This window comes from Meleagris gallopavo, chromosome 10 (assembly GCF_905368555.1).
Source record: "Meleagris gallopavo chromosome 10, MGAL_WU_HG_1.1, whole genome shotgun sequence".
Classification (NCBI taxonomy): domain Eukaryota; kingdom Metazoa; phylum Chordata; class Aves; order Galliformes; family Phasianidae; genus Meleagris; species Meleagris gallopavo.
This window is the reverse complement of record NC_139413.1, coordinates 3285124-3303410: the sequence shown is the minus strand read 5'-3', so window position 1 is coordinate 3303410 and position 18287 is coordinate 3285124. Positions and strand designations below refer to the sequence as shown.

Genomic DNA, 18287 nt, shown 5'->3' with positions numbered 1-18287 from the left:
TCAGTAACGACCACTGCTTCAAATGCAATCAGCGAGTGAAAAGCGCCCTTGTAAAGGGCAAACACTGTAACTCCCAAAATGAAGTTCTCTTTCTCCACACCCAAGTAAAACATGCTGACCCCAAATGCCTAGTGGACACCCAAGGTTATTTGAAGATCCACCTGCAGCCCCAGACGTGCCATCGTCCCATCACTGCTGTGCCCATCCCTCGGCCAGCCAAAAGCTCTGAGTTGGAGCACTAGGTGGACAGCCTGTCCTGTGCTAATCCGGCCAGCTAGGGAGCAAATCCTTGGCTCCTGTGCTGGGCAGCTTTCAAGCAGGCTGCAATTTTACTTGTTCCACTTTTAGACATCAGAAGTCTCTCTAGAGGTGATTTTGGACTCTGTGAGCACTGAACACACAGCTCGGGGAGAACACCCAATGCCATCCGATAAACACAGCTGTCAGGCTCAGCCCGATCTATGGTTCAGCAATTGCTTCTCCGAGTTTTATTTCTATTATTTAAAATGTCAAATACCATGGCCTATTTTTTTTTTTTCCAATGAAGTGGGTGTGTGCACCTGTGTTTCTCCTAAAATAATCCTCTTAATGTGTGGAAGAAATCTGGGCTTGATGTGCTTTAGCACACGACTTTACAGATGGAACTGAACTTGGGATGTCAAAAAGAAGAAGGGGTTCTATAGGCACACTGGTCAGAAGAGACAGGCCAAAGAGAGCATACCTCCTCTGCTAAATGAGAAAGGAGAACTGGATGCAGCAGGTATGGAGAAGGCCTTAGGGATCCTGCTAGATGAAAAACTGAACGTGAGCCAGCAGTGCTCTTGCAGCCCTGAAGGCCAATGGGATCCTGGGCTCCATCAGAAGAGGGGTGGCAGCAGGGACAGGGAGGTGATTGTCCCCCTCTACTCTGCTCTTGTGAGGCCCCATCTGCAGTGCTGTGTCCAGGGCTGGAGCCCCCAGTACAGGAAAGACAGGGAGCTGTTGGAGAGGATCCAGAGGAGCCACAAGATGATCAGGGGGCTGCAGCACCTCCCTACAAAGACAGGCTGAGGGAGCTGGGCTTGTTCAGCCTGGAGAAAAGAAGGCTGCGGGGTGACCTCAGTGCAGCCTTTTAATATTTGACAGGAGATTATAAACAGAAGGTGAATCAACTTTTTACACGGTTAGACAGAGATACGACGGGGGGGAATGATTTTAAACTAAAGGAGGGGAGATTTAGTTGAGATGTCGGGGGAAGTTTTACACTGAAAGGGTGGTGAGGTGCTGCCAGAGCTGTGGATGGATGCCCCATCCCTGGAAGTGTTTAAGGCCAGGTTGGATGAGGCCTGGGCAGCTGATCTAGCACTTGATCAAGTGGATGGGGACCCTGTCTGTGGCAGGGGAATAGGAACATGATGATCCTTGAGCTTCCTTCCTACTCCACATTCTTAGGATTTGAACACAGGTAAAACTTTAAACTCATTTTCACAGATTAAAGGCAGAAGAGCCATTCTGTGGCAGAGTGCAATTGCTGGTCCTCCAAGGGGGGCAGAGGCTGGTGGGATGGAACTGCTGAGGTTGAGGTTCTCTTGCCAGCCGCTGCCACGCGTTCCCCTCCATGTCAGGGTGCATCCTGGATAAAGGTCAAGGGTTTGGTTCTTCAGTGAAGCTGCCAGTTTTGCATTACTGTGAGCAGAGCTAATGAAGGAGGCCAATACCATCTCCCTGGTCTGCTGCAGTCTTACAGGAAGGCAGTAGCAGCAAACTCACTGTGAATGAGGCAGGAACCTTCACATGTGCAGTCAGTGCTGCCTTATGGATGATAAGGAACGCTGCAGAAAATGCTCACATACCCCTCTCTCAGCCTTTCCCAAACACACAAAATGCTAATCCTGTTCCCACCACAGCTGCTGCCTACAGATGCGCTCTCAATAGGGCCACACTGGTTTGCATATCAGCCTTCCCTCCAGAAACCAGTCAGAAGGCAGAAATGAATGCACAAGCTTCAGGCACCATTCAGCAGACTTCTGTCACCTGAGTCACGTTCCACTCTTGGGGAACTGTTTTTCCTCTCCTCCCAGTTCAGCGGCAGCAGAACCCTTACCCAAGGCAGCTGCATGAGCAGGGTGCTGGAGCAGACCCAGCAGGGACAGCCCAGGGAACTCCACACACATGCCCCAGGCCACAGCCACGTCTTCTGAATCTGTGCGCTCAGAGCCAAACCAGTGCAAACAGCTCCTCCAGCTGCCCAGGGCACACACATGAACCAGGTGTAATGTCCCTGGTGTACAATCCTTGGGGCTGCGAATCCAAGAGCTGAATGATGTTTGTATGGAATTTTGTTCCATTTATCACATCAATGGGTATTTCAAAGAAAAAAAAAAAGTTTTTTTTGCGAAAATTAGCATAGCAGTTGTAGTAGGAGTGCTTTACACTTATAATTACTTCAGTGGATTTCTGGAAAGACTTCAGCATGGCCTCATTCAGGGATTTCACCCAAATAGCACGGAAGCCAACACAAGCAGAGCCAATTTCATCAAGCACAACATCCATCTGAGGAGCAGAGCCAGCCCAGGCTTCATGAAAACAACAATCACACAATAAGTATACAACTGTACTGCTATCTTTATCCATACTCTACTGGCTTTTCATTGAGAGCGAATGATCAGCAAACAAAAGACATTAATTAATATCTAGTAGCACATTGAGAAGCAATGTCTGTCTTATGAAGAGGCTTGGATTGGGTTTCAAGGCTTGGGGCTCCCCATTCTAAAACCCACAGCCGGATTTCTCAAGGTAGATACATATCTACAGGTTCACCCTTAACCTCCCCAAATAGGAATTAACAACCTTTATCTACTTTCCAGCAGAAGATTAATAATGGCAAAATCCACGACAAGTGCAAAGATAAAGGTGATCATTATCATTATTATTGGAATTATGCTGTTGAGTTTTCTCTGAGTGCTGTTAACAGAGAAATTGTTGTGGTTAATGGAAGAAGGCAGGAGCACAGAGCTTCCTCTACCCACCAAAACACCAGGGCTGGCTGGGCACAAACCCACAGCAACATGCCTGCTGTGCAACGGTTAGGCAGGGGCTGTGCTCCTACCCCTTCAGAACCCCACAGCAAAGCCCCACAGAGGTCTGTGGCCGTGTTTTCCTCCCAGAGCCCCGACAGAGCAGAATGGAAAAGGTGAGACACCTCGACGTGTGAATGGCACAACAGTAAAGGTCTACTGCCAACACAAACAGTACATCAGGAGTATGACTGCTGACTAGATGAGATAAAAATAATGAAGGCACACGGTGGGCCCAAACTGGACAGAGCAGCCCAAGCACCTTGGTGGCTGAGGGCTGAAGTCAGAGAGGCAGTCTAGACTGAGGAATGCTTCAGGACTCTGAAAGGAGATTATTTCATGCATTATACATTAACACCACAAACCACCGACTCTTTCCAGGAGAGCATTGTGTCCCACTATGCCGGACTTAAAAATGAAAACATTAACTTGGAGGTCAAAGGATCCAAGAAAAAAAAGCCCCGAAAACAGCACTTGCATACCAAAGATGAGTAACAGGGATCAGATAGAGAAAGCCTTTGCCATGAGCCCTGCTTGCTGGGGTCGGAGGAGGGCAGCTCAGTCTCCGTGCTCCCCTGGACCAGCCAATGGAAGCAGCTCAGGGCCGTGTGAGCTGCTCAGCAGAAGGCTTCCAGCAGCACTAAGCTGAGCCTCACATTATCCTTTGCTGCTAAATCCCTATTCACCACCGCACAGCACAGCAAAAGGCAAATTCTGCTCTCAGAAGATGATTTGGGAGACAAACTATTTCAGTGCTTAACTGTGCTGATCTAGTCTCCCACTGTGAAAATCTGCATCTACGTTTAATGCCTCAAAATACCACTATGAGAAAAGCTTCTGTATTTACATATGATTTAAAGATTAACTTGTCTCAATTTGACTGTTAATAAGCTCACTTGAAGAGCTCAACTGGTCAGAATGGAGGGGAAGCAGGTTCCTACACACGTTGCTGGAACAGCTCCCTGCCTGGTGATGGGGTATTTCTTTAGGTAGCAGAGACCTGAAGTGTGTAAGCATCCTTTTCTTGCCTCTTAGTTTGTCCCATTCTAATTTAATCATTTATTTCAACCGGCCTACAGCTCTGGTATTAGTGCCTTATAGTACCTACAAACTGGAAGGCTGTGCTACCATTCAACAAGATGTGGACAGACTGAAGAGTTGGGCAGAGAGAAACTTGTTGATGTTGAGCAAGAGCAGTGTAGTTGATTTACCAGTAAGTGATACTACTTTTTTTTCTTCTATTGAAACAACTCATTGCAGGACTTCAGAGTAAGCTGGAGAATACAGACGTAGCAACACTCCTGGGACTGGGAGCTGACTTAGCAGCACATTAACTGGTCCCTCGCAGTGTTAAAGTGAGTGATGTGATTGAAGCATGCTGGCAATTTCTGTGACACAGTGCATTCCTTGTGCTGCACAGTACTGACACTGTAGAGAGGGATGCTCTGTCTATTGAGCTATTGAGCCATCTTGGGGAAAAAAAATAAATAGATAACAGTTTCCTTATCGCTGTTCATGACTATAAAATTGAGAAAGACAAGGAAGGTCTGAATCACACCTTTCTCATCTCATAATGGAGTAACACAGCAGCCAAAGAAAAAGGTTACTGTGAGGTAAGGACTGAGCACCCTACCTCAGTACCTCCCTGTTCTTGGCCCGCTGTTATCAGGGCATTGCGAAACACCCATTCGGTTGGGCAGTGCTGTGTTTGTATTCTCACTGATTTCACATTTTCCTATCAGGAATGCACGACCTGTTCTGCCTCAGTCGGTACTGTTTGCATTTCTGTGCTCCTTCTGGATCCTTCTTGAGCTGCGGGATGTTAGATGCAGGCAGCTGGCTGGGGCAGCTCTGACAGTACAAGAGGCAGCAGCACAAACCAGCAATCAGCTCAACCTTGTTAAAAGTACCTGACACAAATTCTCAGGGCAGCAGGAGTATTTCAGGGCATTTCAGATGGCTGTAAGCTTTTGCTTTGTTCACTGCTCAGCTTCAAGAACACCTGAGATAAATTACAGGACACTTAGATGGGATATAAGGAAGAAGTTTTTATGATAAGGGCGGCGAGGCAGTGGCACAGGCTGCCCAGAGAGGTGTGGGTGCCCCATCCCTGCAGATATCAAGGTCAGGCTGGATGGGCTCTGAGCACTGATGGAGCTGTGGGTGTCCCTGCTCAGTGCAGGGAGTGGGACCAGATGGCCTTTAAAGGTCTTTTCCAACTCAAACGCGTCTATGATTCTGTGAAATACTTAACCAAGCACCTACCAAACTTCTGAGCTCCACGTGAACAAAGGCACCAAAATGCACACACTGCACACACACAGACATCTCAGAGATAGACTTACATCACAAATGACAAAAAGACCAAGGGCCTATTTTGAAAAGCTCAGAATTGTATTCTGCTACCTATGCTGCTCCCGGACATATTTCGTTTTTCCAAACGGGTAACTGAATGATGTAAACAAGATGAACATTCAATCTGGTCTGAAAACCTGACCTTCTCTTACTTGGATGTAAAAAGCTACACTTGCCCTCGTACACAACCTCAGCCGGCTGGGCTGCGTGCACAAAAGCGAGCATTTATTTACGTGCTTGCCTTTGTTCTTCTTCAGAGGGTCAGGTAAGGACGGATCATCAAAGCAGAACAGTGATTTTCCACCAGAAGCCCGTGGTGAACACACAGCACAGGCACACAGAGCAGCTGCCAGCCAGCAGCAGCAAGGAGAAGACCAAAGGGCGGCGGCTGCCGGAGAAGTGGAGTGCAGAGAATAGGCTCATGGATATTGTGCCTGCATGTAATGAGAGGGTAAAAAAATACAAAAGGAAAAGGGGGTGAAAACATTTTGACACCTGCTTGTTCTAAATAAATCTCCACAGGGTTCCCTCTGCTCTTTCTCAAGCTCTACAGCACTGTGTTGGAGTAAAGGTGCAAAACACCGGTGTGAGAGCACCTGCACAGCCTTCCAAGCCAACGTGAGTGGTGCTGCCACACAAAGCCAGGCTGTGCTGTTCTCTTATTCCCACTTAATGCCTTCCTGCTTGTGCAAGTGACTCAACACAGAGCTGCCAGCTTGTGCTTGGCAAGGAGCTTCTCTGGGCAGCACTCCTGGCCCGCCCAAGTGCAGGCTCTACAAGCAAGCTGCTGGTTTATGGCAGCACGAACCCTCTTGCAGCAAGCTGCTCCTCTGGCCGCACCCTGCAAAAATGAGGTTGGTCCTGCAGAACCGCCTCTGCAGCAGGGCTCTTCTCAGCTGTGCTGCAGGGAAAGGAAAGGAGTCTTCTCATGCCTGGAACAGACACAGCTGAAGTCAAAGCAGCCAGAAATAAAGCATGAAAATAGCTTAACGCTGTCTTTGTTTGGGACTTTTCTGTTTTCCCCACCAAAAACACCTGGGACCAAATCCACAGCTCAGCTAACTCACAGTTGAGTGCAGCACGGCCAGCTCTGCACCCAAAATGCCCTTCCAGCACCCTGGTGGGTGCCACCCCAGCTCAGCAAGTATCATGAGGAATTTGCTCAGCTGCCGTATGGGAAAACCAGCAGAGGTGGGGCTGGGAACACTGCTGCAACTGCTCTGCTTATGAGCAACGGAAGAAATCTGCTCAGCTAAATAAGGGAATAAAGCATGCAAATAAAGAAATAAAACCAAGGGCCAGCTGCAGACAAGCGGTGAGAGGGAGGCCCAGGCATTATTTTGGAGGTTGCTTGGTAACGGAGGCTGCAGGGCTAGAGCTGTGCACAACTACAGAGCTGTGTTCTGGCTCCGAATTGAAGGGAGGTGTCCTCTGAGGGGCAGCAGGGCAGAGTAGTGACTGACATAGGGGCATCTCTAAGGTGCTCCCCCAGCAAAGGGAAATCTAATTGAAGCAGCCAAGGGTTGGACCTTGCCTGCCCAGATCAACTCCAAAGCACGCCCAGCTAGTCTGTAATTCCATCTTAACTAAAATGATGTCCTTTACAGTCACCTCACGGGTTAATTACTTATGAACGATCTTAAAAAACTCACAGCCAGTCATATCAAGCTACTCTTGCTTTGTTAGTGGCAGCTGATTGTAAGCCACATTTTCAGTTATGGACTTATCTAATGTATTGCCCCATTTTTTCAGCACTAGGTTATCTCAACGCCAGCTTGGCATTCCCTACACATCTTCTGAGTAACTGAATCACATCACAGATCCACTGGCCAAAAAATCCTTCTAAGTCATGTTGCATCTGCAGCCTTCTGGAACCACCCTGCATGGCCACTGTGGATCATTACATAGATAGCAGCTGCTGAAAAGAGCAGCGTAATGAGAACAGCAAGAACGACATGTGTACATATTTTATGGAAGCCTTAAACAGGAATTCTGAATGAAACTTATTTCTGGGTCACTGAATGCAGGCTCAGACTACAGCAGTTAATTGTTTTCCATTGCTAAATGTGTAGGCTGCTGCTCTTCACAGCCAGACACGGCCATGGACCCACTGCCACAAGACCCAGGCAGGCTGGGGGGAAGGCAATGGTCCCTGCTTCCAGCACACAGCAGTAACTTACTTTGCAAGCCACCGTGTTTCATAGCATGAATTACGGACTGCAGAGCGTGTTGGCTGTTCTCAAACCTCATAATTAGGAGCATGATTTCTGGGTCCTTTGGGGAGCTGTTCACTTTGAGGTATCGTTAGCAATGTTTTGCTTTTGTCTGGGGTTGGAAAGAAGGCAACTGAGGCTCATGCATGGCAAATGCTTGAGAGAGACACCCTCCATTTCCTTAACGAGCCTATTAAAAGAATCTATCAAGAGCATAAGGATGGGTCTCAGAGGGAAAAAGCACAGCAAGAAAACAGATTGTCCTGAGATATTCCCAACCCATGAACACAAGGAAACAACCCACAGGCTACAATTGTGGGAACAATGCAATTCTGCTGGAGAGGTACAATCTCACATACCTGGACACTACTCCTTTTTGCACAGCCAAAGCACTGGCTGTATGACTGAGCGTACAGCTTCCCCATCTGCTTCAGCTTCCCTTCCTCTGAACGGGAAACGATAAACCCCACTTCAAAGAGATGCTGGCACTCAGCTCCATGGAATTTGGGGAGCCATGTGTCTGGTGGTGTTATTAGTGCTCCCTAAACTTGAGCAATCCCAGCTACAGGGCGGAGCAATGCACACCACCATCATTCTTCACCACACAAGCTTTTATTTAGAAGATAACTGAGACCCAGTCCTGCTCATTTTCCACTGCTTAGCCTCAGCTTCTGAGGAAGCAGCATTGCCTGCAGGGCTAGCACTGCCTGCTGAAGCCAGCTCAGTGGTAAATGTAGGGTGGAGAGCATACGAAGAGCAGAAAAGAAAGGAAGCACAAATGACACCAACATTGCTTAGGAGCTTGAAAGACAAGACACAGTAAAACACATGCATATTTCTCTTAAAATGTCACTCTTTCAACCATGATGATTTCCAGACTTATAGAGTTTAATTATGTTGTAATTACTTCCTATTTGCACAAGGCCACACAACTAAAAGCTCAGTACCTTTCTACATTACCATCTCCTGTACGCTCTCTACACTTCTGTAGAAGCTGAGTTTCCTTTCCTGCTGTCAACGGATTTGCTTTTGGAATGCAAATACTGCTTTAGGTCTATTAGTGTAGCATAAGGCACATTAAAATGTTAAGAGCAATCGTTACTGTTACTTCCAAGAAGTACAAACTTAGTTATCTTCTTGTTAATGCTTACAACTTCCTTTTTATCATAAACACAACAAAAAGAGAACAAACACGAAACCCAGATACGTGGAATGATAAGGCAGGTACTCACACTATGCATTGCAAAAGGACCTGTGAAACCCCCTTACCTCACTGATGTGAAAATATTTGTGGTTTTTTTTAACCTCTCTCCCTGTCCCCAGATTCCTGTGATGGTACACGATCTTGTATAACTTGTATAACACGCTTATATCATGGATCAAAGGTTGAAAACCCATAAGGCATACAGGCAAACAGTTCTCTTGTTTAAACAGGTATTCTGTAAGCACTGCCTGCAACACAGTGCTCCTGTAAGACATTATTCTTATTGAAATCTTGTGGATGTTACAATAAAGAAAGCTGGAAGGAGAACAAAGAGGGGCTCCTGGCTGCTCCCAGCAGAGCAGGATCCCTCAGGAGCCCTGTGTGTGCTCTCAACTCAGCACTCAATCTATGAATGCACTTCTCACTTCCAGCCCACACAGGCCATTAGGGCCTCAGCCTCCTTCCAGAGGAGCAGCTGCTGGATGGAGAGAGACTGATGAGCACAAGCAGAACCCAAGATGGGCTTCTGGCACTGCCCACAGCCATCTGCTCTCCTAATTCACCTTGGAATGAATTAGTGGGGTCTGTGGGGAACCCTTTAATAGAAACATCATAGAATGGCTTGGGTTGGAAGGAGAAAACCACTTGTGCTCCTGATCCCTTCAACGTCCTTCCAAGAGATGCAAAGTCTCTTTCAATGTCTTGTAGCTTCCTTGTTGGCGGTCACAGTGCTGGTTTCAACAGTGCTGCTCCCTGCTGTTCCCACATGATGTTCCTTTCACTTCATATCAGGAGTTTCCCTGCTGTCAGAGAACAAGAGGAGGAGGATTCTTAAGGGTATTCCATCTGGGGCCTCCTCCTCCTCCTCCAGCCTTGACCAGGCACATCTGGGTCATGTCCCAAAGCTGCTGGTTTGTCACAGCAGCTGGAGATGTGAGTGCTGCTGCATCTCAGAGTAGAACATAAAAATAGGTTGCAAAAAGAGATTACAATGGGCTGGAGAGATTCTGTTTTGGGAAGAGCCCCTCTCCAGCAAACTGCTTGGGGGGAGACAGACTGCGCTGAGCAAGATGCTGCTTTCCTGATCCAGGGAGTACTGGGAAAGGATAACTCCTTCTTACAGCTGTGCTAGAAAAGGGAAGAACAAATTACATACGTTTCTGGAGGCTGGTGGCCTTGCCTGCTGCATGGCCTTGGAGCTTGATGATCCTCGGGGTCCCTTCCAACCCAAGCCATGGGGTGACATTCTGTGACATGGTAGAAGTTTATGACAACACATACTTAAATTTCCCCTTGAGTTACAAGGGAAACACAGGTCAAATCTGCCCCTGAACACTCTGCTATTAAAGCAATGGGACGTGTGCCCAGATGGGCCTGTGCAAAGATGACTTTTCTTCTTTCTTACTATCCATCTGCTGGGATCTATACTCTGCAGTCACTGAGTAGCAGCTCCTCTCAGTGCTATTCCCCCTTCCATCTCTACCTCACAAAGAAAGAAATCATGCTTACTATTTTCAGGACTGACAAAGGCAAGGACATTTTTTTCCTCTCACTTCCGACAAGTCAGGCAGATTGCAAAGTCATCAAAACCAACAGCCTGACAATAAAATTTTCTTGTGCCACTGACAGTGGAAAAAGAAAAGAGCTTGAAGTGAGAAAAACACTTAAGCAGACAAAGTAGATGTTACTGAATACAGTAGCTTGCAACAAGTTTTCCTTGGGGGAGAAAGTGTGCATGTGAGCAAGCAGGACAAAGCATTCTCGTTAGCCATATAGGAATCAATGCCTTGGTTTGTTTCCAATCCCTTCCATGACTCTTGACTAGCTGAGATATAACCTGGGCAGCCCAGCCAGGTGGCTTTCTCAGACTGCTGTAAGACAGTTCCTCAGGAGGAGGCCAAGGTCCCTGCTGCTCAGAAAACCTCCTGACTCTGCTAAGAATGTTAGCTGCACTTCTATTTCTTTTCAGAGGTCAAGGAGTTGACCTCCAGGCTACATCAGCTGTGTCATATTTATGTAATAAGTGTATTTATGTAATAAGCACACCTCTATTTCGTATTTGGGACAGTGGCAAAGAAGATCCCCTCCATGTGGTGACACACACAGGTGCAGCTGGGCTGAAGGTCCACTGAAGCTCAAGAGTTTGCAGCTCTGTTCTCACAGCAACTGGTGACTCAGTGTGATGTGATGCCCTGGGGTGCGTGCATCCAATTTGTACCCGTGCTTCCTGATTTAAGAGAATGCGTACCATGCTGATTAATTGGAGACGAGATTTTCTGCATTTGGTTGTTTGTTTTCCACAGCTTTTGACTTCAGTTGCAGAATGAAATTTGGGTTAGGAATTATTGTCAAGAAAATGTCATCAATTATGCAAAGGAAGTTGAAAGGCATTTGCACCACAGCATGAAAAGGAACTGTGTCGGATTTTGAGCAATACGAAAAAGCCGAAGAGCAAGAAACTATTTAAAAACCTGCAGAAAAGTGAAATGACACATTGCACTTTTAAATAAAAAGAAACACCTCTGCAGATAGAGGCAAACACACTAGGGTGTTTCTACACTGTGTCTTAACTGCATCCCCCAAAGCTTTCAGCATATAGCCCTTTACCTATGTCTACCAGCTTGATGTAATTACATAAGCTCAAACACAAACAAACCAGATAAATAACTTAACTTTGTGTTTACTACACAACTTACCTACCACAAGAAGAAGGAGGCTATGATATAGCACAAATAAAAGGAAGTAACTGCAGGAGAATCCTGAAGCAAAGCCACAAGGAGACCTAGAGCTGTGAGTGCTGCCATGGAGGCACTCAGCTATACCTCTCCTCCAGAAGCTGCTGGTTGCTTACACAGCAATCAGGTAACCACTCATTGAATTTAACACTATCAATAATGGCAAAAATAGCCCCTAGGATTTGTAATGGGAAGTTATTAATAGGGATTTTATTCTGAACCCCACCTGCAGACCTCTGCGTGTATAAAACGCACGGTGCCATCTTTCTATACATAGCTTTGTTTGCTCACTTATTTTTAAAGCAGAGAACTTCAGCTGCAGGTGCCCAAGAAACCATACACCAGCAAAAAAAAAAAAAAATGCATAAAGACACTGTCCTCAATGTCTTCTCTTCGTTCATTTGCAAAAAGCTCTAGGGGGAAAAAAAGGGAACATTGTCAGCCTTTGTCTTTTTTTTTTAGTACTTTTTTTAAAGTTTATTTTTGAAGTTTTACCCTTAGGTCTCAATATAGGAGAGTGCTTCAGAAGTTGTTACCTCATTTCATTTCCCAAACAGCAGAGCAGACCCGACAGCACGGCAAGGATTTTTCCTCGGTCTGACTGCTTCAAATGGTCCAGGAGAAGGAGAGATGAATTTGCACCTCCAAGAAGGAGCTTCAACAGTTAGTTAGTGCTGAAGATCTTGGAAGTCTTCTCCAATCTTGGTGATTCTGTGATTAATTTTTTCCCTGCAGCCTCTTTGTGCATCACAAAGGTGCCTACAGGAGGAACACATCTCACTGTGAACAAGAAGTGCTGGGCACCGTCATCACAGTCTTCCACAATACTCAAACTCAAAGCATTCCTCAAAAAAAGAAGAGAGTTGAGACTTCTGCTTCTGAAGAACAACCAAAACAACTGTCACACTCACAATGGGAACTCGACATACTCTGCAACCACTTGAGCTCCAGACCATGGGAAGTGGAAATCTGTTCATACAACATCTTAACTTGTCACTGTTTTAGCCAGGACCTAACAAAACCCCATAGCCAACCTGCACCTGGGATTTAAAAGCAGCTGATTCAACTTAAGGAAAAAAAAAAAAAAAAAAAATCAGTTTCTCACAGAACTTTAATTTAACTGTGATATACCTGACAGGAGAGAAATATCAAACAGCAAAACTCCATGCCACCTTTTTCAGTAGCTCTCTGAGCTATCTTCAGAATCCTTTTCACAAAAAGGATGGAAGATAAAATTAATTCCCTTCCCTGCCCCCAAAACTGGGTTTTCTCCTAGTGAAGACAATTATTCAACTTAAAATCTTAACAGTTTTGCATGATCTGAATGAGCTTTTGGCAAACACAACATGCAATGAAATCTTCTGGCTAGGTTCCATTTGACATGTCCAGTCTCTTTGAATTAAGATCAGGTAACTTTAGGTTACCGTGGAGGAAAGCATGATGAGCATGATGAGCACCGTGGAGGCATGCATGACGAGCATGTCTGTAGCTCATCTGTAACCTTGTGCTATCTACCCAGCCTCATGGTAGCATCCTCCTCCCATGTGAGAGCTAACAATCTGGGTTCAGGGAGGAATTATCTGATAACACATTAGGACACAATCCCAGAAAAGGCACGTAGGTTTTACTGATGACAGAGATGCAAGAACTGAGGATGGAAAGGAGATGTTACTCATCCAGAAGGAAAGAGCCAGACTCAAGATGAAGCCAGAAGACATGAGCATGCCTTCCTTCCCCAGGTCTGAGACAGAAGCCATCTACTGTTGGGCACAGCTGGGGCTCCTGGCAGCACAACGCTCAACGAAACAAAATTGAGGAAATCTCCCATCTGCAGCCTGTTGGACCATGAAACAATTTTCAGATGCCCCCACTTCACTCAGTTAAACTTAAAATGTTCAGGTCAAGTCTCTTAATGACATGTGCTGTGACACAACTCTTGCAAATAGAAACAAAGGATGTTTGTAGCCATTCTTCAATCTCAAGCTTATACAGCATTGTAAAGATCCTTACCTTTGGTGCTCTTCTTGGTGATGCCATTGCTGTGGGAAGTACAAACACAAACGACTACAAGGACACCAAAAAACACTGGTATTCAGTCAGATTACAAAGCTGCTTTAGATAGTTAAAATGTGACCAGTTATTAATAAGAAAATGATATCATTTCTTCCTTATTGATAAAAATTAACCATCTACCTGATTTCATTTACAATATCCACTCCAAGCAAATTAAAAAAGAAGTAAGAGAGCAGCTTTCCTAATGCCTAATCACCATGACAATCTTATCTCACCACCGTGTCTGCTCACTGGAAAACCAGACGCACAGAGTTCGATAAATAAGTATTTCTTAGCTGAAACTGATTTCAGCTGATAACTCCTTCCACACAGTTGACACTTATCACTGAGATGACAGAATATTAAACATCCAAATCCACTGTAGCCACTCCAATCTGATTGTCAGACGCCAGGTCGTCATGCTGCAGTGTAGCAAAAAGCCAAGCAGGAAGGAAGAAGCTGAAGGTGAAAAGAGAGTGGGCATCAAAACCCACTGCCCTCCTATGGCAACAACAGGATCCTGTGCTCTGGAGATAACAGCGCCGACGTAATAAGTGGAATTGATCATTGACTTTTAATAAGAATTCATATCCAGGCACAGCAGGGTTTTCTATAGATCTAAACACTACTCTTTTCAATTTGGTTTGGCCTTTTCTCAAGAAGGTGATAAATGAGCAATCTTTTTCCTGCCCTTCACAGTGGAAGATGAATTGGATGCACTGTGGGTAGAATCAGAGGAAGAAGAGGCTCATCCAGACTCAGGGCTTTCTGCTCCATCTGTGGTGTTTTGCCTCCTCACACAATAGCAAGAAAACCTGAGTAACCAGATAAATACACAAACATAAAGAGAGAATGTCCTAGAGAGGGAACAGGAGAGCAAGAGAGCTATTTTTCCTTCCTTCTGCTGAAATTCACAAAAATCAATGTGTAATTCCTTGTAAAACCATGCCTGCAAAAACTCATTTCCAGATCAAACAGCAGTAATGCATCCACATCAGCATGGTGCTGGCTTTGAAGCACCATTTTCAACACCAAACCCTACTACCCAAAGGAGCAGAAATCCCTGAAAGCATTTGGATGCTGTCAGACAAAGAAATTGCCCTATGGAGAAAATCTCACAGTGAGATTCCCATTGTCACAGAATCACAGAACGGCCAGGGTTGGAAGACACCTCAAGGATGATGAATTTCCAACCCCCTGCCACATGCAGGGCCACCAACCTCCACATTTCAGAGCAGCCCAGGCTGCCCAGGGCCCCATCCAACCTGGCCTTGAACACCTCCAGGGATGGACGGGGCATCCACAGCCTCTCTGGGCAGCTGTTCCAGCACCTCACCGCTCTCATGGCAAAGAACTTCCCCCTGACATCCAACCTCAATCTGCCCTCCCTCATCTTCAAGCCATTTCCCCTTGTCCTACTGTTATCTACCCTCTCCAAGAGTTGATTCCCCTCCTGTTTGTAGGCTCCCTTTAGGTATTGAAAGGCTGCAATGAGGTCACCCCGCAGCCTTCTCCTCTCCAGGCTGAACAAGCACAGCTCCCTCAGCCTGTCTTTGTAGGGAGGTGCTACAGCCCCCTGATCATCTGTGTGGCTCCTCTGGACCCTCTCCAACAGCTCCCTGTCTTTCCTGTACTGGGGGCTCCAGCCCTGGACACAGCACTGCAGATGGGGCCTCACAAGAGCAGAGTAGAGGGGGACAATCACCTCCCTGTCCCTGCTGCCACCCCTCTTCTGATGGAGCCCAGGATCCCATTTACTTTCCGAGCTTCAGCTTGGCCCAATCGACAACTCAAAAGACTGAGTTCTTTGCTTGCTCATCAAACTGAGCTTCCAGACACATAGAAAAATTTCCAAATTTCACCCCCTTAAAAGTGCGAGTGCAAAAACACACTGCCAATCAGTCATCCTAAGGTGGTTCCTTATCACAGAGGCATAACATGCAACCTGCTCTGTTCAGGCATAAGATCACCCCCAAGTCCATTTTTACAATTGTAAAGCTTATGGAATGCTCTGGGAGAAACACGTCCCCCCTCCGTAAAGGCTGCACCAAAACGAAAGGTGTGGTCATTGCAGACAGCAGGAAAGAAAGGAGGAAAACCTCCCATGCATTAAATCTAAATTTTCATCATTCGCCATTTTTATTTTAGACTTTTATTAAATTTTTATTAGTCCTTAAATTAGCACCTGCCATCCTACCCAGAGAATTAATGCCTTTGCCCTATTTGACTGATTCTGAGCTGGGAAATCTGTGCAATAGAGATCTCCATCTACTCCAAGAGTCTCAGCAGAGACCTTCCCGATTCAGCCTCCCACAGCTGAGCAAGCCTTGCATTCTGCAAATGTGGGATATAATACATCAGCCAGATATTAGTGGGACCTTAACTCTGCACCTGTGTAACACGCACACACCAAGACCAAAGGGAAGCTTCTTAGGCAATTATTTCGGAGTATGGAGCACCATTCCTCAACCACGGAATGCTGTCCACCAATCAGTGCTGAGAAATGCAACAGTTATTTCTAATTCCACTGACTTTAATCACAGCAATTTCCTCACTGGTAAGCCATGGAAATTCAGATCTGGCGAGTAATCACCGTGGATAACCCTTAATTGAATGAGACCAGCCTCTACCACACTTTAAATACAAATTTCAGTTAATAGGAGCTTTTTCTTGGTATTCACAGAACAGTTCTCAAGGGAGAGTCTGACGCTCATTCTTTCAGATTTATTTTAAAAATAGGATGACAAGATTACTACTTCCAACGCAGCACCTTCAAAATCCAAAGGTGAGCTCCTTAAATCCTGAGTTAAACTACGGTGTGAAATTAAGGAGAAAAAAAACACCACGCATTTTTTCATTTGCCTTCTCTAGAACCACGATAGGTTGAGCTCAGGGCAAAATACATGGGGAAAAAAAAGCACCAAGAGGTGGATTATTACCTGGGTAAGGTCCTGTTTCATAGTAATGCAAAAAAGACCACAACACATAGGAGAAAATAGATGAAGAGCATGAAGCTTGGCTGCACCATGATTTTGTTCTCAAGTTGTTATGCCTCAGCCATTAGTTTACAGTCCTGAAACAAATCTCTGGCACTTACTGCCTGATACTTACCCTAAAAACATCTGGTGTTTGGTCTACAAATACTAACACACAAGTGAGGAGCAGTGACAGACACACGGTGCTCAATTTATCCAATAGAAAGTACATGGTTGGAGGTCTGTTTGTTGATAGTTTTTTAAACAGAACAGGTTTTGCTGCATTCAACATGACAGAAAAATAACCTTCACACAACCTCTGCATTCCATGGGACCTCTTCTGACGATAATTATCAAGACCATAATTTCCTATTTGACCATGTCAAGTTCTGTAATTATTAGCTCCTGTTTGTACATCTATACCACAATTACAGTATCTAATTACAGAATTTTGGACCTTGTAAGGGACCTTGTCCAACACAGCAGGGTGAAGGACAGCTGGCTGCTCAGGGCCACTTGTTGTAAGTGGCTCCCCATATGGAGAGTCCACAACCTCTGGGGCAAACCATTTCTGTGACTGATCACCATTCAAGTCTGAGAAAATTAAACAACCCCAAACCACCTGCAACTGCTCCTGTTCCATCTGCAGTTCCATCCAGCTGCCAACAAAGCAGCCCCTGGGTACAGCTGCCAGTCACAGCCACTGATGCTGGGCAGCTCAGCCACATTCCAGCCCACCCTCTGTCCACGTACCTAGTCCACGCTTCAGCAGTTTGTCTGTGATGATGTCATGGTTTCAGAAGTTTTACTGCTCTCATCCCCTACACCAGCCATCTCATCACAGAAGCTATCAGTGTGATTTCCCCTCCATAAACTCACACTAATTACTCTCAATCACCTTGTCCCTTATCAGCTGATTTTTCACCGCCCATCAAATAGTTACCGTGCCACCTGCAGTCAGAGGCTTACCTTTCCTTCATTCAGCTCTCTAGAGACATTTTGTTGGCAAAAGTGAGAAAAATTGATCCAAATAAATAACAGCTGTGAATGTGAAGTCAGTCCAACCCCCATGTTTTAGTGTGATGCGAGACATGGAGCTAACACAGCCAAGGCAGCACGGAATGTCTCAGTAGGGATGCATAACTGACCAGTTACTAAGAGCAAAAAGATAAATTTATTGTGCTCGTTATGTCCTTCAGTTACTTATTGCCAAGGGCAGAGCAAAAAGCTACACGTGAAACATCCAACCATCTCTTTACTCCCAGGAACTCTTTCAGAAGCAGAGCTCAAATCTCAAATCCAATTTTCATAAAAGCTTTGCACAGATCATCTCTGTTTCTGGCTGGAATCATCATTAGTCTGGCAAGCCCTGCTCTGTGACAAGAGCAATGTTTTAACCAGGATGGAAAGAGCTCTTACTTAATAAACGATGAAATGAAGCAGCACAAAAGCAAATGAATAAATACATGGAGAGATACAAGGAACAGCTGAGAGTGGGCAGAGCCTTCTGTCCCATCATACAGTGCCAGCCCACTGCAGGGCCACACCAACAGACCTGATATTAAAGCCCATCCATTGCTAGACATATTCCAACAACATAAAAATCCCAGAAGAAATGCTCAGCCTTTCAAATGATGGTTTTATGAATGTCTGTAGCCCTTTTTAATAGATTTCCACCAACAAAATGGAGTCAGACT

At 45.6% G+C, this 18287-nt stretch overlaps 1 protein-coding gene across 4 annotated transcripts in view; it reads right to left on the bottom strand.

The window, feature by feature from the left end:
- RABGAP1L (RAB GTPase activating protein 1 like) overlaps window positions 1–18287 on the bottom strand; it is a 200308-nt gene that overhangs the window by 32918 nt on the left and 149103 nt on the right. The gene's annotated exons all lie outside the window — the stretch shown is intronic.